Consider the following 24816-nt stretch of genomic DNA (forward strand, 5'->3'; position numbering starts at 1 on the left):
ATGAAATTTTAGTAATCCAAGACAGCTCCACTGTGATCTCTGTGATTGAATATGTTTTCTTGGTGATAAGGAACCTAGGGAGAAGAGATTAAAACTACTATTTTAATAAGATTTTGGGGGGAGAGCTCCAGATTTGTGATATGATAGCAAATTGGCTGCAAGTGAGAAAAGAATACATGAAATTGGTTGTTATAAAACAGAACCATAGTGAAAGATTTGCTAATAATTTTACGATCGAGGGTTCTGTATCATGGACTTTCTTTTCATTTAGAGACTTGTTATAATCCAAACAAAGAAAAACTTGGCTGTTCATGCAGGAGGAGGGAGTAAAAGGTAAATAACACATTTAAATAATTGAAAGTTCTCAAGAAAGGTTAAAGGGAAGAAAGTTTGTAATCTTCTCTTAATAAATTTCTCTCTTTGATTCAAGACCCAGAGAGACAAATGTGATAATTCTAGCCAATTACAAGAATATATCCTAAACTTTCCTTACCTTTACCATTCTTTTTTCTATTTTTAACTCATCAAATTTTCCTTCTTTCTGAATCCCCTATAAAAACCATTAACTAGGACTGTTAATACACTTTGGCAATTTCTTTTATTTTCATGAATACAAAGTTAGAAATAAAAGTTACCCCCAATACATTAAAAAGGGCATTGTAAGATCTATAACTAAAGGACTTTAAAAAACAGTAAAAATATTTTCATCCTGATTGCAAAACATCAGTCCCAATTTTATTGCCATATAACCGGGAACTTACACTTAAATAAAGGGGAGATTAGAAGGAATTCTGAAAGTCAATATAAAAAAAGATTATTCTAATTATCTAATTTTCTCATAATCTGCCAACTTTACTGCTTTTGTTAAAGCGCAGACTCTCATCATGTCTTATCTATCCAAATACTATGCGATCGCTCGAAAGTGCAAAAATCTATGTCATGTTAAAACATATTTTCCCATAGCAATATTTTCCCAGTTTCTTATCTTATTAGCACAATTGATATTAAATGAAAACTAATAAATGCATTTTCCAGAAAGATTCAAAGAGAACCAAGTGTGCAAATACACACATTAGCCCCAATTCCAGAATGGTTTCCTCTCTGTGATTGCAATGGATAATTTCACTTTACTATAGACTTCAGGCAACTTCTCTCATATACAAAATCTTAGATGGATTTGGTGTTTTCAGCATCTTGAAAATAAAGCTATCAAGTCTATTTATTCCTTTCTTTCAAAAGGCTAACATCAGTACATGATTTGGGTGTCAAAATAAGTCCTATGTGTAAAACAGAAAAAGATGAAGGAAAAATATTCCTGTGGCTAAAGAAAAAACAAATTATCACTAGTTGGCCCTATTGTCTCATAATTAAATGCAAAATGGTAGAGAACTATAAATCAGAGATGAGGGGCTTTCCTGAGAGTGGATGGCACTTTAGAACACTATATCTTATATTGGGTAATGGGTTTCAATTACCTCAATTATAAGGATCTGTTTTAAACCTTCCCAATAATATAATACTTAAACAGTTATTGAAAATGTCTCTGGTTTTCATAATAGGATAAATTTCTTTGCTGTCTCTACTGAGTTGTGATCCAAAGGAAAACAAACAATCACTCAATACTATGGAAGAAACAGCATGGTTTGTTCATATTTGTTTCTTTCTTCCTGATGTATTTATTTATCAAGTAAATTAAACCAGTTAAAAAGATGTTAGACATTTCTGTTACAACGTGTCCTTAAATGCCAAAGACCTGGACATACGCATGGCTCGGAAAGAAGATTCTAGAAATGCTCACGCCAAGAGATGATTTAGTTGTTCTTGCTTTTCTCATTAAAACTTTCAAGGTGAATGAATATGTGCTCCTAAAAGAATCACCATTTAAAATCCTGCTTGTTTGAAACATTTTCAAAGTCAGCCTATTGATACCATCTTAACAGACACACAGCTGGAACTTTTCTCCTATAAATCTAATGACTTTTTTCTTTAATAGTTTACCTCCTTCAGTTCCGCCTTTCTAGACAGCACAACATACTGAGTGGTGATTTATACCAGGATACAGTCTGTTCTTGCCTTTGCTTTGTCCAGATTGTACGAAGGTCACAATGAACAACAACTTCTCTCATGTACTTATGTGGTATTACAGAAGCCAGGGCTTCTCTCAGTGTGAGTTTATTATTTGGAGATTTGAGTCCAGACTTCTTTAGCTGCTTGATTTATTTTTTTGCCTTCCCCTAAATTAAAAATACTGCTGGTGCCTATATTTCACTGCGTGTTTTCATCAAGTTTTAAAGTTTTATTTGCTTTCTTAGATTGCTTCTCCTATGACATTAAGGGGAGTGGAAATTGCAGTGAGTTTCTTTATCATATTAAATAAATATCATCTCAATATTAAGCACAACTCCAGTCTTTATCCATTGGCTTTCTTCTATCTTTCTCTTTTAAGAAACATGGAAATTTAGGATTGGAAGGAAACTAAAAGTCATCAACCTCAGGTTTTATTTAATGTTGGACATCTGGAGTTCTGCTTAAACATGTCCTGCAATGCGGATCTCATTTCCCCACTAAACAACACATTCCTCTTTCCTAAGTCTCTTATTGTTAAAAGGTTTAACTTTGTACCAAAACTTAAACTGTTACTTTCATCCATTTGTTTTGGTGCCTTTCCCGAAATATAGAAATTCTAAGACATCTGTCCTAAAACATTATTGAAGATAGTTCTTGTATCTTCTTTCCTCTGTCTGCTCCAAATACTTCCTCACCTACACCACAGGTCATCAAGCAACCCATCCAGGGGTAAAACTTTCCCTTATCAATTTGCTCTATAGGCTGTCAGCCTTCCTGACATACCAGCCACTGAATCCATACGGCTACATGCAGAAGAGAACGAAATCATATCAAATTTCATATATTCTATATGTTACATTACGATTAGTGTAATCTAAACTTAGAATCACCTTTTTTTAAAAACCACATCTTATTGTAATTTCCTGCAAATTAAAATCACTAAAATCAAATTATGTAACTTCTATCATATATATAAATCATATATACAACTTCTATCATATATATATTCTATCACATACATATATTCTATCACATATATATATATAGTCTATCACACATATATATATATATGTAAGTAGGGTTTCATACCTAAATTAGAACAATTGGTCACATCTGTTTTGATTACATCTGATCTTGTTAGGTTTGATGTAATCTTTCTTAGAGACTCCCACCAAAGTACCAGGTCAAGGCATAGTGGGAACTCAGATCAGAAAACTAAAGCAAGATATAATGAAGACCGAGAAGCCTTTAAAACTAGGCAACTTGTGAATAACTCTACTTTTTACTTGCTGATGGAAAATCTGAAAAGGGAATGAAATTAAAAGAAGAGAATTCTTTCCCAGCCTTTAGACTAAAAAATATGTGTGCTTTTGTGTGTAGCAGAAAATAGGAAAATATAGTGTCAGGCACTATAATTTAATCAGTTATGTATTAATTATTGTATAAACCTAGAAAAAGTTAAATCCTTATCCTTATAATACTAATTTATGAGTCAGCAGTATAATTATTAGATATAAATCCAAAATATTGAGTCATAGAATTTAGTATTTCTATATATTGAATATAAGATATCCTAGGAAAAGCAGGTTATGTAATCCATATACCAGTTAGAGAAAAGAGCCTGTATGTAAATTCAGGCCTTTCTGTTTCAGGTCTTTCTGTTTCTTTCAGTTTCAAGAAAGTAAAAGAACCAGCATGACTGTGTTGTTGTAAATAAATAAAATTGCAAATTTTCTCTTTGTGAAAGAGGTAGTGCAGAGTGGGCATGTGTCCAATTGCCTTACTAAACATAGAAAATGGAAATTTTATTCCCAAATGATTTCTTGAATACCAGTTACAGAATGTAGTAGTCAATGTTCTAGTCACAAGGCTAATTAACTCCTCACTGCATGGAGCTTACCATCAAAGAAATAGCAGAAAAATTAAACACATATTTACCAGATTATAAAAATTAGAAGAAGACAAAAAATGAAATGTGGATAAAGAATTTCAAGTGGATGTGCCATTCAACTTTTAAATAAGATCACACAGTAGTAATGAAATGAAACATTAGAGTACTATTTGTAAGAGGAGGTAAAATGAGTCAAACCAGCATCTGGAAGAAGAACATTCCAGGCAAAATGAACAGCCAATGCAAAGGCTGGAACATCCCTGGGGTATTTAGGAAACTGCAAGAAAGCAATTGTGTACTGAACCTGGTGATCAAGAGGCAAAATAATAACATGATGAGGTGAGAGAGAGAATGGAGGCCAAAATTGTAGGGCCTTATAGACCTTCGAAATACAGGCTTTCACTTTGAGTGAGGTGAGAAGGCATGGACAGACTGACAGAGAAGTGATAATTTGACTTACATTTTAAGAGGATTAGTCTGGCTGCTCTATTGAGCATAGATTGTAGGGGGAGGGCATGTGAGTGAAATCAGGGAAAGAATTGAGAATGCAATTGCAATAATCTATCATAAAACAGGGTAGTACCAATAGAGCTGGTGGAGAGTTGTCAAAATTCCTGAAAATACTTAGAAGATAGAGTATGTATTAATATCAATTACATTGGAAAGTATTTGAGAAAGAGAATGATATCCACTTAGATCTTTACTGCCTTAATCATATCCCCAAGAAAAGTTCAAATAAATCAACTTATGGAAGAGTAAGATCTCCAAAAATATTACAGAGCCAAGAATTCAGCTGTATTTTTTATAATATCAGAGAATCAATCTTTGATTAAGGTAAGAGCAAATAATTCATCTCTACTTTTTCCTCATGTATTATTTATAATATGCTAAATATTAACCTGTTTTATAATTATGTGATGGATAAAACTAAACCAATCCAAAAATCTCATGTAACCTAACAAGTAAACATAAAAAACTTAATGATTATAAAATTACGTATATGATTCTTAAATAACAAACTTCAGAGACTTGTTCTTTTATCCACAAGACTGAAACTTTTCCCTTTTCTTCAGTTTTTTTTTCCCCTCCTCCTTTTAGTGTGGTAAAACATGTCTATTATTTCAAAATAGGAAAATATTTACTGTTGCTTTTTGATGGTAGAGACTGACACTATATGCTTGTTTTATAGTCGAAAATTAAGGAAGAGATAAGTTACAGACAATGAAATCATGTTCTGTTTTCCTGAAACTTATAAACATATATCTCCTGGTAGGCAACTTTATGAACTGGCTCATGATAATTCCCACCTGCTTAATAGTATTCACATTGCTGTAAAATCCCTTCCCCTTGAGTCTGAACTGGACCTTGTGACTTGCTTGTAACAAAGAACAGGTCAAACGTGATAGGTACCACTTCTCTGATTAGTGGCTTCCATCTTGCCAGCATTCTCTCTTGCTGGTACTCCCTTTTATGCCCTCTCCTCAGCTAGCTGGTATGTTGTAAGATGCTCTCTGGAAAAGCTCAAAGAACAAGGAAGTAAGGAAGGCCTCCAGGAAAAGCTCGTGAGAGACTGAGTCCTGCCAATGACAGGGATTGTTCACAGAAGAGCGTTGAGATGACGGCAGCCCTGTGAGATCACCAGAACCCAAGGACCCAGATAAGCTCCACCCAGATTCCAGACCCACCTGTGAAATAATAAATCTGTATCAACTTAAACTGCTAGATTTTGGGGTAATATGATATGCAGCAATAGATAACTAACACAGTACATTTAGTCCATAAATTAATTTATAGAACTGTGAAAACAAGAGTGAATAAACACTTTTAAGTAGATCACTTAATTACTTTAATATCTTGACGTTTTAATGCCATTCCTGAGAGAGAACGGTCAACTATAAATGAAGCAGCAAAAACAGACTTTTGAGAACAATAAACCCGAGTATATCAAGGTGAGGGAATGATTCAGTCAGAATGAGAACATAGTAAACAACTGAAATGGAAGCTACAGCTTTACAGTTTAGGTAATACCTACAGTTATATGATAAAAGTGTGGCAGCAACTATGAATTCATTATCATTCTACTCTGTTAATGTTCTGTGATTTTAAGACTCTTTAAACTCAGAGGAGTGTGTAGACTCCTGTAAGAGTTTGACAAATGGATAGAAACCTTCCTATTTGCTATTCCTTCCCCTTTTTTCTCTGTTTCCATCCCCCAACCACTAAAATTTAGTCTTACACCTAAATTATATTGAACTAGAAGACTCATTCAATACTAAGAGGCTATAAAATACTATATGGTAGATATAATTATCTTCATATATTATAAAGTTAGACATGGAATATAAGCAAAGTTTAATATAAATATTGAGTAAAACTATTAATGACGTATTCTCTGAGAAATGTGGTCCATCTCTAGTTACAAACAAGGAAAGGATTATAAAGATGGGTTTTTCCTAAGGATTTGGTTTCTACGACTCAATGTAACATTCTTGCTTTACACTCAATTACCTTAAACAGTAAGTTCTTGTACAAGTTTTAAACAGAATATTATTCTCAATGCAACTAGCAATCACCCATTAACAGTGGCAATGGGATAACTAGCTAGTTCTCGTGCCTATTTTCAATGTCTTTCACAAGATGTGTGTTAAATTGAGCTTTATTCTCCTATAGTAGTTTTTCTGGCTACAATACTCAAAATGTAGAAGACTTCTTTATGCTACAGCTTATAGTTACTTTATTTAGAACCCAATGCTGCTACTTGTTAGTAATGTAATGTTTGGGGAGTTACCTAATACTTTTGAACTTTAATTTTTGTATCAATAAGATGGTAGTCATAAATTGTAGCACAAATGGTTTTTTTAATGTTCATGCAAGATAATAAAAGTGGGACTTACCAACTAAAATCTTAATTTAAAAGCATAAGAGTATTAATGTAGTATTATGTAGTGTGCCACACTACAGTGGAGGAGGAATGAGTGTACGAGTACTTGCTCTCTCATTTGTGGAAAGAAAAGGGGTTATTATAATAAATACGTATTAAACCCAGTAGACTGGTCATTTTAAAATTTGTCTTTCTTCTGATATATTATTAGGATCCATCATGGAAATGTACCTTATTCTAATAAAACCAGTACCATCAAGGAAGATAAGTGAATGTCTCCTACAAATAAAGAGTTAACAGTAAGTGGTCCAAATACATTGAATTAAAATAGCAGCTTGTGGTCTTTGCATTCATATCTTTAAATTCTATCTTAAAATAAATTACTTGAAATAGAAATATCTGCAGTTTTCTCATGGAACTCGTTAAGTCCTTGGCCCTAGATTAGCTCTTGTCATGCACCCTGGGGAGAAGTTTCCCGTGCATTTGACTGCACAGAGATAAAAGACCAGGTAAGCATATTCAAAATAGATTTTTTTTTTTTCCTTCAGTGAACAGGCAGTAAAGACCTCTGAGATCCTTGTATTCTGCTTCTTAGATCACCTAGAATAACTATTTATAGTCGAAGATGGAATTTGCTTAAGAATGGTAGCTAAGGAAAAATGACTTTAATGGGACTGAATCAGGTGTCAGTGGGTTTCTGGCTCTCTGGGCTCGTTTGGAACATTAAAAACCCATCACTTACGCACAGAGTTTATAATCAAGGCCTTCCAGACTGCCCACTTAGTCCTTCAAGTAACTTTCTAAACCGTACCGTCCTTTACGTCAATAAGAATGCCATCAACATTCAACATGAAATTTTAGGTAACATCTGTTTTTCTTCAACAATTTAGTTATACTTTTTTAATATATGTAAAATAATCTTATTGTTAGAGGTGACAGAATAGAGGCATTTCTGTCACTTTCTTCCCTGAAACCTATAAAACTACAAAATGCATGAACCTCAAATAAGGATTTTCTGTCCTCACTGAAGGCATGAAAAACCAACTTGATTGCAAGCCTTAATCTATAAGTAACTGCCAAAAACAGTGATATGGGGACCAACTTGTGTCATGAGGCCTAAACTAGGTCTCTGTATATCTCTGTCTGTTTCTGTATGTCTGCGTCTGTGCCTGTGTCTGTGTGTGTGTGTCTTTGTCTATATCTGCATCTACATCTATATGCTAATATGCACCAAACTAGATGGTACACACTGAAATGTCTGTAACCTAAATAGTTGACGATGATTCATCATTTATTTGAGACGAGAAGCTTCATGATCTGAATGGGTCATGAAAGAATCCGTGAGCCTCATTCCACATCGCTGGGTGGCAGAAAATGAGGCCAAACAAGGAGTCGTTAACACGTATCACCAGAACAAGGCTGCCCATAGAAGGAGCGAAGGGGACAATCAGTGTCACAATAGCTGAGCCTGGAACGCTAAATGCAAAAATCTAAGGTAATTGAAAACAAAAGCTTATGAGAGAATGACTCACTCTAGTCCAAGCTTATTTCGTTTCACCTGAAATGCTCGACGCAATGAGTTGATGATGGTGTACGTACCTGCTTATATTTGATGGGGTAAGTAAGTATTCAGAGACATAATTCCTTCTCATATTATTCTTCGGCAAAGAGCTTATCCTAACAGCTCTTTTGGCCCCATTAGAAAGTGAGACAGAATCATAACGGAATCTGCGTCAAAACTAGACGGAGATATTTTAACATAAAAGGAGGATAAATGAAGGTTATCTATTAGAATAAGAGTTTGTAAGAAAAATTTAAAATATTTTACGTAAATGACATCAGAGAAATCTTAGAAAGGTGTTTAAGACCGAGTCTCACTTTGTCGCCCAGGCTGGAGTGTAGTGGCACAATCTCGGCTCACTGCAACCTCCACCCCCAGGGTTCAGGCGATTCTCATGTCTCAGCCTCCAAGTAGCCGGGATTACAAGTGTGAGCCAATGTGGCTGGCTCATTTTTGTGTTTTTAGTAGAGATGGGATTTTGCCATGTTGGCTAGTCTGGTGTCAAACTCCTGGCCTCAAGTGATGTGTCCACTTTGGCCTCCTGAAGTGCTGGGATTATAGGCATGAGCCAACTCTCCCTGCCAAACAGGACTTTTTAAGACAAAATATCAAAGAAAAGATAAAAATCAAATAAAAATAATAAAAAGAGAGATAAAATAAATAAGCAAAGTAAGTAAAAGGTGAACAGAAAAAAAGAAAAACAAACATGAAATTAAAAATCATCTTACAAACAGCAGGAATTATAGTAGACAGAGCTGAAAACATAGAATTGGGCATAGAAAGGAGTTGAGGTAGTAGAACCAGATCAAAACATATTCACATATCACTGGCAGCCAAGAACTTTCAAATAACTTGTCCTTGCATAATACTCCATAACCCTAGGATAGCTCAGGTTCAGGGAGGGACTCACGAACGGCCAAGGACGAAATTACCAACACATGCTGAGTTGGAAAATCTCAGTCAAAGGTTGATAGAACAGTATCAAAATATTTATTCACATCGCATCAAAAAAGCAAATAAAATGCAACTTAATTTTCTGTAGCTGATGCAATTCTCCTCACATGTTTCTCAAACTCTTGGACAATTATGAAACCTTAACTCATCCATGTATTTCCTCACTGTCTCTTCTGGTATATGCAGACTTTAAACAATCTCTTTCAGGTAAACGCTGACTCTCTCACTCTGCTGCTTCTTTCTGTGTCCTCTTAAGATGCCATCTTGCTCTGTGGAAGAGGTTACTGAGTCTTTATAAAGGTAAAACAGAGGGCCTCACATTCACATTTGGATCCTTTTGCTGCTCTTTGAGTCTTTGATGTTCTCTTCAATGTTCCATCTTGCCCTAGGGCAGTGACACCACATACGACCCGAGTGTGAGGCTGTCAAAGTTGTGGCTCATACATCTTAGACCCAGAAAAGAAAAGTTTTTGCCTTGGGTCCTACCTATACCTTAAAGAGTTCCAGTCTGGGCCGGGCACGGTGGCTCATGCCTGTAATCCCAGCACTTTGGGAGGCCGAGGCGGGCGGATCACCTGAGGAGTTCGAGATCAGCCTGATCAACATGGAGAAACCCCATCTCTACTAAAAATACAAAATTAGCCAGGCGTGGTGGCACATGCCTGTAATCCCAGCTACTAGGGAGGCTGAGGCAGGAGAATTACTTGAACCTGGGAGGCAGAGGTTGCGGTGCGCCGAGATCATGCCATTGCACTCCAGCCTGGGAAACAAGAGTGAAACTCCATCTCAAAAAAAAGAGTTCCACTCTGACCTATTCTAACTGCACCTCTCTCCTGGGGTGAGGAGTCCATTGAGTGGTGGAGGCATGAGCCTGTGTGCTCACCTTCTAAAACATAGTTAAATACATTGGATCTCAGAATTCCATGACCAAATGGCTCCTGAGACCATTTCCAAGCTGAACACCAGTCTCTTCGCCTAGCCCATCCTTCTAGGGGCAGTGTGTGGCACTTACGTACGAACCTGGGCCAACAAACTTTAAAGGGGCCACATGAACGATGCTTTCTGATGTTCACACCTTGTATAATCCCACTCTCTCCCTTTGAGTGTAAGAGGAACCTGTGACTAATTCTAACCAGAAGAATATGACAAAGGCAATGAGATGTCACTATGTGATTACATTATGCTACATGACAAAAATGAAGGTATATCACTGTCATGATTAGATTAGATTGGAGCGATTAGATGTTGCTACCTGACTCATGAGAAAGTCCTCCTCTCCTTGTTGCCTTGTAGAAAACAAGCTATGAATCCTCTCCCCTCAAGGAAATGAATTCTCTCAACATACTAAGGAAGCTTGGAAGAGATTTCTTCCCCATTTATGCCTGAAGATGAAGATGCTACTAGGCTGACACCTTCATCGCCATGTTGTAAACTCCTACTCAGAGCACCCAGCTAAACTGTGCCTTGATTAGTAACTCAAAGAAATTGTGGGTATAGTTTGTGGGTTTTTTTTTTTTTTTTTTTTTTTTTGCAACATAGAAGACTATTACAGCATCCCTAGGCCAAAGAGGTGGCCAGGGGGAGGGTTTCTGGGAGAACTAAATGCAGTTTGGATTTGTAGTATATAGGTGAGACCATTGTTTTTCTATCAAGAAAGTCAGCTGTGAAAAACTGGAAAATGATCATTCTGTTGCAGGAGGAACTGCGTTACTGGGGCTATAAAGCTTATAGCTAAACTTTGAAGGCAAAAGGCTAAAAGGATGCATTAACTAAACCTACTGATTTACTAGCAACCAAATGAAAACAGAGCTCGACGAAAATCAACGCAATATATTCTTGTTACTTTAATAGAAAACTTTTTAAGATGTAAGTTTGTAGGCTGAGTGTAGTTTGCTAGATGTCATCATAACTCATGATCTTAGCTGGCATTCCACCAAAATGGTACAGTTTTGAAAGTGCTGCATAGATAAATAACTTTGGGAAATGTCACGTTAGATCACCATGAAAGCAAAAATATCCTGAGGCTGCCTGCACAGCAGTCACTATAAAACATGTCTACCTACTGCAAAAAGGAAATCACGGCTAGATCAAGTGGTCTAAATATAAACATATGTAAACATCTAGCAAAACCAGGAGATTTCACTGAAGTTGGGAGGTAAAGTGAAGAGGAGAATCCAAAGTTACTGTGGCTTCTTCTCTTCTCTTATTTCAAATAGTAGTAAGCAGGGACACAGGAAAGGAAAAAGAAAGAGGCGGACATGAAGGTTAGTGCATGGAGGTCATTTGTGTAAGTAGTTGGGAAATTTAGTTTTGATGATAAATTGTGTTTATTTCAAGTGTCAGAGAAATCTAGACATGTCTGGTGGCCTATTCAGGTAGATGCATAAGGAGCTTTTTTACTGCAGGAACAATACGCTTCCTTGGACAGCCCAGAAAGAGAACCTGGCACATAGGTGATATCCAGTCAAAATGCCCAAGATGTTCGTCAATGTCCGGTAAAAAAAAAACAAACCTCCATGTACTGTTGCCAAGTGACTGACTAAATCTGACTAAATCTGAATAAATCTGGAGGGAGACTGGGTGGTTAGCAAAGAGAGCCTGTGAGAAGCCAAAAGGTGAATCAGAATCTTCTAAGCTTTGCAGAGACCACAGGACACGTGGTTTCACCAGCCATGCCCCAGGAGAGTGGCGAGACGAACCACATCTGGTGGAAACACAGGTGTTTACCAGGAGGATAGGGTAAGAAAGGGCAGAGACTAATTTGTGAGCAACAGAAGAAATGCCCAAATTCTTCACCCAGCTTCAATGGGAGGGACTGAAGCGTGCAGACTGTGGGTGGCTGAGGTAAGCTGAGATGTGTTTGTCCACACAGGCGAAACACCACATATGGACTACAAAAGATAAGTGAAATGGACTGAAAGGGAGCTAGAAGCACAGAAATTCAGGCTGGCAAAAAAAAACAGAAAAATAAGGGACATGACTCAGAATATGTCCCTATTTTGTATGCCCAAGATTAATGTGTCCCAGGAGCAGGGGTTAAATGGTCAAATGTGAGTCTTATTTAAATTCTAGCTTATAAATCAAAGTTAATTTTCACTTTAAAAATCCAATGGCTTTTTCATCTGTTAGAATTTAATATATAGGGCAATGCCATGTGTGTAAAGACATTATGTGTGTGTTTGTGTGTGTCTGTGTGTGTGTGAATTTGTTAATGCATAAAATATCTCTGGAAAGAAACTTGAGCTGATAACAATGATTGCTTCTGGGGAAGGAAACTGGGAAGTGGTTTAGGAAGGAAAAGTTGACTTATTTTTAACTTTGTACACAATTACGTCTTTTGAACATTTTTAGCATGCACATATTTCCTACTCATAAAATCCATAAAATTTAATTATGAAGAAAATAGAGCTTAGTCAGTGTGTTAATGACATTTTCAGAAACTAAAAATATTATATATATATGTCAATACATGAGAGAGCAGCTAATCCTTGTCTTTTATTTATTTACTTATTTTTAAATAGGAGTAAAGGTGAGGTTACATGGAGAAACCTATTGTTTCAGAGTAGACAACAGTGTGATTATAAAGATTCCACCTGGCGCGGTGGCTCACACCTGTAATCCCAGCACTTTGGAAGGCTGAGATGGGCAGACCACCTGAGGTCAGGAGTTCGAGACCAGCCTGGCCAACGTGGTGAAACCCCATGTCTACTAAAATTACAAAAACTAGCCAGGCACGGTGGCAGGAGCCTGTAATCCCAGCTACTCTGGAGGCTGAGACAGGAGAATCATTATAACCCAGAAGGCGGCGTTTGCAGTGAACCAAGATCGCGCCACTGCATTCCAGCCTGGGCAACAAAAGTGAAACTCCATCTCAAAAACAAAACAAAACAAAAATTCCTAAAGTCTTACCAGCCAAAATATATTTCTCCCTTTAGCCTTCCTGGATCACCATAAAAATGATTTGATTATGGGATGATAACTTTTTAATGCTTCATTTTTATTTTTCCCTACCTTCCAGGAAACTCAGGTGGGCAATGCTAACTTGTAGTCTGTGGCACAAATAATTTTCTATTTCTTCTATACAAATTCTTATTTCTTTTTATCTTTTAGTTTAAGTGGCTATTTTATGTAGTGGTTTTTATTAGTAATCACCTTGAATATGCTCTGGTGGTAAAGACTGCTTAAATTTTAAAAAGTAAAACCAAGTAAAATAATGGATTGTACAACCAATTCCAAGACAGTATTTTCAAAAATTCTTAGCTAAAATTATATGTATTAAGCTCCCTAGAGTTCATATGGCAATGCGTATAAATTCCCTTTAAAAACAAGAGTGTTCAGTCCTCAGTAATCTGTCTTCAGTTACTAGAGAAAAAAATGTTTTGTTGGTCAGTCTTAAAAGAAAGCTAATGACTTCCTGGGCAGGATAAATATAACAGGCACATCTTGAAGACATACTGAGAGCTGGCTTACTTTATAAGCTTGCTCACCTGGGAAGTTAACTTAAATTGGCCTTCAAGCGTTTTCGGGAGACATTGAACCAGGCCTAAGCACTCAGCAGGGTGGGCAAAGGAAGTTTGTATTCAGACTTTTCAAGGTCTGATCTATCTGGTCATATGTGGTTCTCAACTAAGGGTGCTTTTGCCACACCACCCCTACTCAAGAGATACTTGGTAATTTCTGGATATATTTGTGGTTGTTATAACGGGGTGGAGGGTGAAACTGACATTTATTAGGTAAGGGCCAGGATTGCTGCTAAACAACCTACAATGTATAGAACAGCCTCACCACAACAAAAGATTGTTCATTTCAAAATGTCAGTAACAGCCAGGTTGAGAAATCCTGGTCTGGATCTATTCTTCTCTTGGGTTTTGCTGCCTCTCTGGGTGTCGTTCAAGACAATAGGGCACACCTTTCTCTCTTCGCTTTGCTTGATAGTGAGGAGAAAGTGGAGAGCCAAGAGTGGAAACATTCTCACGTTCGGCCTGCTTGGGCTACAATGCTGACATATCAATGCCCAGGAAAGCTTTCACAGTCTGAGGCTGAGGCAGTGAAATAAACAACAGTCCTCTGCCTGTCATTCTGCCAGACGGCTTCCCTCAGGAAAGAACTTACAGCGTGCCATTTGCTTGAATAGAGGGGAAAAATAGGGCAAAATGCAGGGGGTTAAAAAAATGGATTCATATTGTTAACAAAATAGTATTACACCCCTCTGTATGACAGAAATGTTCCAAGGATTCAGTGAGAGAATGTGTGGAGTATCTGGCTTCTTCTGGCATAAAAAGAGTCTAAAGAAAAGGGGAAAACAGAATACACGTAAGACAAAAGTGCTACTTTGGCAGAATTAGGTGATTATGAAGTCATTGGATGAGATTTGGAAAGCTCAAAAAAATCTAGATAATTAAATTCATGGTTCTACTTCAAACCAATGTTTTGGTTTTGGCATTATCTATTTATTCAAATATTTCTTTTAATTAGGGGAGGGAATAGTATTTAGAGTCATCTTTTTTCTTTTTTCTACTTTGTATTTTCCTAGGGCTGCTAAAGAATACAAACTTTTTAAGGAATTGAAAAGTAGATATATGGGTTTAGCTAATTTCCATATTTGCTAAAGTATTCTCTGAATACATTAGAAATACACATCATGTTTCCAAAGACCTGATAAAAATAGACATGAAACAGGACACACACAGATGTTGAAATTCTAAAATATTAGCAGTATACTTTCACTAATCTTCACGTACCTCACCTCTTTTTAAATTTTTCTTTAAAAATGATAGACAAATATTTAAGAACACTTTGACATTTCTTTTTAAAACAATGCTTATCTAATAATTGTGTATAATGATATACAATCAATTTTTTAGTGCTGTGTGTTGGAAAACGGAATTCATTGCTATGATAAACATACACTAAATGCTTCCTTATCATTAGATAAGGAAAGGACAAACAAAATTTTTTGATTTTAACACTTCCTTCTTCTAAGGAAGACTGTAGCAAGAAAATATATTCTAGATACAGATATAAACAGAGATCATCATTCATGTAGAAAGACAAATGAAGAAATACTAAGAATTAGGGTACTTATAAAAACTTCATTGTAATGTTCTTTCACTCAATTACGCAGACACTAGTAAGCTAGTCATGTCTAACCTAGTGGATGTGGCACAATTGCCTTCCCAGAAAACTATGACTAACTCACACTATGTATTCAAGTTTTTCCTACTCAATGTCCTAAGGAAAAACAAAATAAAAACCAGAAAATAAAACAAAATAGGCTTTTATCTTCTTTTAAGAGGGGACTTTTAAGACATGGGTTCCCCCCCCCAAAAAAAAACCTTTCCCTAGAGGTTTCAAATATTCAATATTTAGTCTGAAATTATGAAGATAAGAAAAGAACTAACGAAGCATACAGAAAATGTCAATAATTATTTGCTCACGTCAAAGTGTGGTAAGGATTTTAAATGCAGCTATGTGCTTGACTGTTTGAAGCAAGGGCATGGCAAGAAGGTAACTACTGAGAGACTCTGCAGGGATAAGTTTCCTATACCCATATATTTTGTTCCTGACCCCACAGTGTAGGGATATAATAAAAATCCAGAGATGCTCAATGTTCACGACCTTTTGGAGCAGTGTTTTCTTCCTACTTTCTGAAACAGGTACTTCTAGGTACTTTGTACAATATCCTTTCAGTAGCTCTTCATTACTGGACTTTCTCAAGTGTGCCCTAGATTCTCATCTCTTTGTAAGCAACACTCGTTCTCGAAAAGGCCTCAATGATCCTATTTTTTCTCAACAGCCAGATACACACAACTCCCAAATTCAGATTTCAAGCCCAGATCTCAAGCTTCCCTAGGTTGTCTATATCCAACTATCATGCTTCTGATAATGGTACGTGGGCTTGCAATTCCATAGGCAAATGCCAGATCATGGTGATAATGTTGTTTGTTTGCATAAACTGTAGGTAAAATACCTTGTTTCCTCTCTGTAATGAAATATGTTGCCATTTAACAAAATCTAGGACATTTGTTTTTACATCTCAAATAATGAAATCATATTAGTGATGGTGTTCAGGACACATTGTCTCAAAATATGGCACCTTGGCATATGGCCTAATGAATTTGAGAAAATGGCAGAAGCAGGAAGGTCTCAGACCTTCCCCTCACACTTTCCCCTGAAGCAGGTTATAAAACCTAGAAAGGATTTTCTGACCTTTTCCCAAAGCAAGTCATGAGACCCACAGGTGAGAGGTGTCCTTGCTATACTCAGAAAAAAAAGGAGCATCCATAGCTCCAAAGACCAAAGAACACAGAGGAAATTGAACAAACCGGCCTTGCTAAGATTCCCCCAGTATACTACACTTACTTCATACTCTGTCCTGTGGTATTTATTCACAACTGTTCACTCTTCATCAAACCTATTGTTAAAAAAATACCCAGGTTTAACTAGTTCTTTGGGTCTTCACTTTTTGGGAGCTTCCCATATATATAAAATTTATATGAAATTAATTATGCTTTTCACTTGTTACTTTGTCTTTTGTTACAGGGACGTCAGCCATGAACTTAGAAGGGTAGAAGGAAAAAAACATTTTTCCTCCTCTCCATTAGGTTTTTATAAGAGACAATGAAAGGAACACTTACAGGAGAAAGACATGAAAATTCAGCGGTCTAGGCTTACGGTGCCTACCTCTAAATAACCCAATGACTTACATAATAGCTATTTATCTCTGTCAGTGAGTTTAGAGACGTACAGAAACCATCAGATATCAGAATTCAGTGCAAAAGTAGAAGCGTCAGGTTTTTCTATAACTCCTATACTTGCAGTTTACTCCCCCGTAGACTTGTAGTGTTTATCTTTATAATAGTAAGGAAAAAATGTCACCTTCTGTTACTGCTTCATGCCTATTTTATGTAGTACAGAATAAACTGAGTAAAATGAAGTTGGGATTGTTCCATAAAGCATTCTAAAACCTCTTCTTCCTAGTAGTTGAATTAGAGTTTTTAGTAGTTAAGACACATGGCATCATAAAAAAAATAAAATCTGAAATAAAAAGAAAGATGTGTTGTCCAGGATTCAGAAAAATATCTTGTCTCAATTTTGCCATATGCCCCGTGAGATCTTGTACTAAGCTTGTCTCACTTACTGCTGGCTCTTCTGGGCACCAGGGTACCATACCTAGCAGCTAGCACAGTAGCTAAGAATAAATAGGTGCTTTGTTGACTAAATAATTAGATTTTGGAAATTTTACTTTCTATCAAAATACCACAAATTACTCTTCCATAAAAATGAAAACATTTTATTAGATCAAATTGTTAATATGAATATCAAAGGAGATGATGTATTATTTTCATGGTCTGTAAACCCTTAGTGTCATGCTGAATTCTTTGATGTTATTCTTTTTTTTACTAACTAAAGCAACTGAATTCAACAACAACAATACAAAATGCTAGAGCTAAAAGCTTTGTAACTAACAATGTCCTCTGTCCTGAATAGCCCCACTGCCCTCCCCGCTCAGGCACATAACAAGCTTGAATGATCTGAGCTACCTACGTTCTGCTTTATTTTGCTCTTCTCCTGAGCATGGACAAAAAGAATCAAACAACTTATTTAATGAATGTCACTCTAAATTCCTGGTTAAATTGCAATAACACCTCTGAAATCTCTATACCTTAAAGCAAAGGCATATTTCTTCTTCACACTTCATGTTCATTGGCGTGGGTTCTTTTCCACGTCGAACTTAGACACAGCAGCCACTGTTTGGAGTATTTGTCAGTTGTTGTGACAGGAGAAGAGAGGTTTGGAGGGTTTTCACTGGACATTTAAATCGTCTTTCCAGAAGTGGCACTCAGCCACTCAATTAATTCAGTGTCTGGAAACAGTTACATAGGGAATAAGAAGTGAAAGTCTGCCATGGACTCAGAGGGAAAAGAACTCTGGGGAAATACAGGATGAAGGACACTATAGATGCTGCACCTGGATCTTCAAAGAATCCCCCAAATCCTACTTGTCCTTAATCTTTTCTTTTTTATTTCTGTTTCCGACAAAAGCAATTTCCAACCTTCTCACCAGTTTTCAAACTCCCAGTTTACCAACTATCATCCAGTCTCTTAAGATGTCTGTCCACCTAGTTCATGGAAAACTGGAAGCTCTCAATACCCACTAGGTGGTAAGCTCTGTGAGAACAGGAATCGTACCCGTCTCCTTTGCAGTTATCCTCTCTGCCTACCATGGTAGCTGTTGTCAAGTAAATATTTATTGAAGGGTTTTTAGTTATTACATAAATCTGGACTCTTCTGTCTAGGTTTCAATGATCATTTTTCAATTATTACATAAATCACTGGTAGGTTAATCAATGGCCCATCAAGTGATATCCAAGTCTGAACGCTTGCACCTTTTAAATGTTAATGTACATGAATCAAAGGGGTCTTTGCAGATGTGATTAAGGATCTTGAGAAGAGAAGACTTTCCTGAAAAATGTAACCATACACATCTTTATAATATGGAAACAAAGGGATATAGATACACATGAACACAGAAGAGAAGGTGATAAGAAGACGAAGACGAGAGAGGCGTGAGGATGCTGGCCTTGAGGATTGAACTGTTGTGGCACCTTGGTGCAGGCAAGGAGTGCTGGCACCATCCAAACCTAGAAGAGGCAGGGAATGGACTGTTCCCTGGAGTCTCAGGAAGGAGCCTGGCCCTGCTGACACCTCAGTTCCTCTGCCAAGTGATAATGAGTTTTAACTTCGGACCTTCAAAAGTGTGATAGAATAAATCTGTATTGCTTTAAGCCATGAATTTTGAGATAATTTGGTATAGGAAACTAACATACATTGGATAGATCTAACATTTTTATTTTCTAGAATGTGTGCACTGAGCAAAGAAAAAAATTCCTATGCTTGAAAATGTTTAATACTAACCTGGAAGTAAAAAATGTGTTTTAATTTTTATCCACGTGTACTTGTTACATTTTCAGGAGTTACAACATTGTTTTACTTCCTTGCAATGAGTAGATTTATAAACTTTAGAGTGGAGTCTTTAGAAAATCAAAATCAGACTCTGTCTGAATGTACTTTTCTGTCTCCCAAATTTCGATGGTTTAAAATATATTCATTATAATTGCTGTGGTTTGTGGAGGTAAAATTGTATATGGTTAAATTTCCATAGCTGTGGTAGCATTGAGGCTTACCAAAATTATGAGTTTGTTTTTCGGGTTAACTCCCAGCTCTCTGTTCTTCTCTTTTTACACATTAATAATATTCTATATGTACTTGTTTTGCTTCTGCATCAGTTCCTAATTTTCCTTTCTTCAAATTACCAAAATATGTTGGCATTGCTACAATAAAATGAAAACCTAATCCTTTGCAAAACACAAAGAATATGTAGAACTCTACAAAAGTCTTTCAGACTTTCTTTAGAAGCCAGGTTACAAACATGTAATGTGTCTTTTTCAGGTGTGAAGCCAGGTTACAAACATGTGATGTGGCTTTTTCAGGTGTGAAGCCAGGTTACAAACACATAATGTGTCTTTTTCAGGTGTGAAGCCAGGTCACAAACACGTGATGTGTCTTTTTCAGGTGTGAAGCCAGGTCACAAACACGTGATGTGTCTTTTTCAGGTGTGAAGCCAGGTCACAAACACGTGATGTGTCTTTTTCAGGTGTGAAGCCAGGTCAAAAACATGTGATGTGTCTTTTTCAGGTGTGAAGCCAGGTTACAAACATGTAATGTTTCTTTTTCAGGTGTGAAGCCAGGTTACAAACACGTGATGTTTCTTTTTCAGGTGTGAAGCCAGGTTACAAACACGTGATGTTTCTTTTTCAGGTGTGAAGCCAGGTTACAAACACGTGATGTTTCTTTTTCAGGTGTGAAGCCAGGTTACAAACACGTGATGTGTCTTTTTCAGGTGTGAAGCCAGGTTACAAACACGTGATATGTCTTTTTCAGGTGTGAAGCCAGGTTACAAACACGTGATGTGTCTTTTTCAGGTGTGAAGACAGGTTACAAACACGTAATGTTTCTTTTTCAGGTGTGAAGCCAGGTCACAAACATGTAATGTTTCTTTTTCAGGTGTGAAGGCAGATGTGATAGTCACATTCAAATGACAGTCACAGAGTCTCATAAAACCTAAAATACGGAATTGCAATTTAGGTAACTGTTGACAATGGGTTATGGGTTATATGAAGAAATTGAAACTTTCTCTTACATATCTGCTTCCTTGCTCAGATACCTTCGCACTAATTTTAAACTCTCAAAGTATGTATACTTACAATTCTCTAGTAGTATATAAAAATATTTACATCCTAGGCAAATTACTTTAATTCTAGTATTTGTTCATTAATGCTTATTTGTTTCATTACAACAATATTTTATTTTTATAAAAAATAAAGGATTTTTAGAAATTTACCGTGATAGAGTTGGAAAATGTAGATTTCTAAAAATCATTGATTTTATTTTATTTTTTTGACTAATGTAATGCCTTTTTGTAACAATTGGATGCAATTGTAAGTTGCTCCCTAGAGCAATAAAAAAATAATTTGTGATGTGATAATTTGTTGGTTTATAAAAGTCATATTGCTGCTTCTGGAACGGATTTGCTAACAGCCATCAATGCATTGGGAGGTTCCAGCTTACTCTCCTATTTCTGGCTGGTCCCAAAACCAGCAGCATGAAGATAATTCCTTGGTTTCTATTTAGATTGTGAATCCCCTGTGCCTCCCGAATATTAATCAGTGTTTATTTCACTTCTCTTCCCTGCCTGCCCTCTACAGTCCTCATGACAATATAATAAGACACAGCTGATGCTGTTTGTTTATTCCTGTTGAGATATTTTTAACATCCGACTTTTTCTCTGTTACACTCAGCTTCACCCACTCTCACTCTAATCCTAGCTCTATTTCTCTTTGGCCCCTGAGGGAGCCTCATATATGCACAAAACACCCTTTGAAGTTAAAGGGAGCTTCCCCTTTCAATAGTCTTCATTATCCAGGATGCCAACAAAGAATAAGTGCCTCCCAAACAACTGAATATAGGAGCTGTGTCTCCTCTGTGCTGGACAGGACCCTCTTCTCCCCGTTTCTTCCAGAACCTAGAGTGGTGCCAGGCCCCCTGTGGGTGTTCCTTAAATGTTAAATGAATGGATGAATGAAACCCAATGTGAGGCTACAAGAAGGAAAACACAAAACTAAATGTTAAGCACAAAAGCAGTCACATTTTCCAGTTGAATCAAAAGCAGGCTGTTTCTGATCAAATAGTAAGGCATTTAGCAAAAAGAAGCAATTGCAGATGGAACCAGTAAAGTGATCCCAGAAGAGAACTGACTTCAAACAAAAAGGATCAGTCTCATTCTTACCATGTCTGTATTTCCCAAGAGAGCAAGACCCCTGTTTTTTGTTTTTGTTTTTGTTTCTCTCTCTCTCTCTCTCTCTGAAACACATTTAATTCTTCTGGAATGTTTTAGATGCTATAAATCAGCAAAAAGTTGTATCATGGAAAAGCTACAGTGAACCTAGAAAAATGAAAGGTGACAGTGGGTGGCTGGTAAACTAAAATCCTGAAGAACTGTAGAGCACAAATTGGTAACCGCTACGTGGACATGTTTTTCCACATTTTTGTTACCACAGTATGACAGCACTTTTTGAATGTTCAGGATGCAAGTACTAAGAAACAGTTTCCAGACATCATAAATATTTCAAAAGCTATTGAGAAAATGAAAGGCTAAACATACGAGACAGAAATAAAGTGAGAAACAAGGGATGAATTCAGGAAACAGACACTATGTCTAAAGATGTCACCCGAGAATCAGAGGCTTTATTGCTCCAAATCAAAAAGTTCTGAAGGGAGGAAAAGAAAGAACCTCACTTATGGCACTCATCTGTACCTCTCAGCACAGGCAGAGCAAAATGGGAATCACAGAGACAACCGAATATTGGCCACTGTGATAAGGGAGAATGTGAGCAGCAAGTCAAAATGCTCCACGTTCACAGTAGCATCAGAAGAATAGACAGAGGTTTCTTAAAACCACGGGGAGCAAACCAACAAGAAAGGCAGGGTATACAACTCGAAGGAGGTGGTTAACACATGAGACACATGAAAACCAGCATTCAGATGCCCAAATTCTCTTTTCTCACCAGCCTTTGTCACAGCAACAGAATGATGTTATCTTGGGAGCCATGGAGGCATCAAAGGGCAGTTGCTCTTATGGTTTACATGAAATCTCAGGTGCTTCTTTCCCAGGGTGAATAATGGGTTGGATTTGAGCATTGCAGGAGAACTGGGAAACACGCCACCTCTATCCCTGCCTATTTGCACTCCACTTCTTAGGGTGCCCCAAAACTGACTAATCAAAGCAGTAAGACACTTCCTTCCCCCAACAGTTGGACATGGAGATGAAAACACCCACAGCTGAGAAAGGAAGCCTTTAATTATTTCAATTGTACCCAAGCTGCTTATTTCCATACACAAATCTCAGTCAACTCATTTCAGGTGGACTCTTCCAGAAAAAGTCTCATTTCCGCAACTCTACTATGCACACGGGTAGAGTGCCCCTAGCGACGACCCTCTTTCAGGAGTCATCCCTACTTACTGCCATCTTCAAAGAAACTTCCCAATTTGGAACTAGTTTATCTTTACACATTCATGAAGTTCCTCTGTAATAGTTATTCTCTTTCATGGCACCCTCCATAGGCTGGGCTTTACTACGCCAGACTAGAGAGCCGTTCTCTCCCACCTCTGAATATTCTGCTACCACTCATCCTTTAAGATCTAACTAGACTAGTGCTTCCTCCAGGAACCTTTCCCCAGCTAACACCTGCCTCCCACCCCCACCCCAGCTTCTTCAGGATTTAGCAACTTTTCCCTCTCTTTGTTCATGGCAGTTGCAACCTTTGTTCTGTAGACCAGAGATATTTACATAGGAGTTACTGTCTCCACTGTATGATAAGCTTCTTGAAAGAGGATCAATGAATTATTCACCTTTATGTGTGATTTATGAAAAAAGAATAAACAAAGAAGAGTTTATCATTCCCTTTACTTATGTTCATTGGCATGGTACCAGTGCTTCAGTACTCGACACCGGGTCCATTGCGGACACCGCTCTTTTCAACTTGGCCTAGATGTTCTGTTACCAGAAAATGGTCCTGATCCATACCCCAAAAGAGGGTTCTTGGATCTCCTGCAGGAAAAACCTGAGGGTAAGTCCACAGAATAAAGTGAAAGTAGAGAAGTAAACAAATGAAACATTGGCTACTCCATAAACAGAGCAGTGGTATGGGCTGTTTGAATCAATATACTTATAGTTATTTCTTGATTATATGCTGAACAAGGGGTAGATTATTCATGAGTTGTCTGGAAAAGGGGCACGGATTTCCCAGAACTGAGGGTTCCTCCTGTTATTAGACTATATGAGTGACTTCTGGACATTGTCATGGCATTTGTAAACTGTCATGGAGCTGGTGGGAGTGTCTTTTAGCACGCTAATGCATTATAATTAGCATATAAGCAGTGAGGACAACCAGAGGTCCCTTTCATCACCATCTTGGTTTTGGTGGGGTTTAGCTCACTTCTCTATCTCATCCCATTTTATCAGCAGGGTCTTTGTTACCCGTCTCTTGTGTCAAACTCCTATCTCATCCTGTGGCTAAGAATGCCTAGCCTCCTGGGAATGCAGCCCAGTCGGTCTCAGCTTTATTTTTACCTAGCCCTTATTCAAGATGCAGTCACTGTGGTTTGAACGCCTCTCTGACAATTTCAATAGCTAACATAGGCTTTATTAATGGAAGATATGATTCCCTTTACACGGACACACCTTCATTTTTGCAAACCCTACGGGGCCTCCAAGGTTAACCCCATGTTTAATCTCCTTCCCTCTGTATCTTGTAACTTTCACCCCCTCACACTCTGACTTCTGTATCTACTGGCTTTTAGAAATATCCCCAATGTACCATTGAGCCCTTGCAAAAGCTGTTTCCTTCCTCTTCCAAGGAAACATTTCCACCTCATTTTCCTGTTTTTCTTGGTTTTGTTTTTTGTTCTGTTTTTGTCTGTTTCACTGTTAATCATCCTCCAGCTTTCAATAATTACTACCTCAGGACGCCTTCACTGACCTCTCCACCTGACCTCAGTTCCTTTTTTAATATTTGAATACACTTTTATAAAATTGTGTTGTTACTTCAGATCATTTTTATATTCAGTAATTGTATATTACACATGGTCAACACCATGATTATTTGCGGAAAACTTGGCATCCCACTGCTATAAACTCCCACACAGCAAGGACCATTTCTGGTTTATTCTGCTTATCTTCTCTACTTTTTGCATCTTGAAGAATACCCAGTAAAAAATTGGCATCCCACAAATGTTTGTTGAAAAAATAAATGAATGAATAAACAAACACTTTGTATTATAAACATTGGCTATACCTGTAAGATAATACATTTCAATTTGATACATTTTGGCTCTTCAAACC

This window comes from Chlorocebus sabaeus, chromosome 22 (assembly GCF_047675955.1).
Source record: "Chlorocebus sabaeus isolate Y175 chromosome 22, mChlSab1.0.hap1, whole genome shotgun sequence".
NCBI classification, from domain to species: Eukaryota; Metazoa; Chordata; class Mammalia; order Primates; family Cercopithecidae; genus Chlorocebus; species Chlorocebus sabaeus.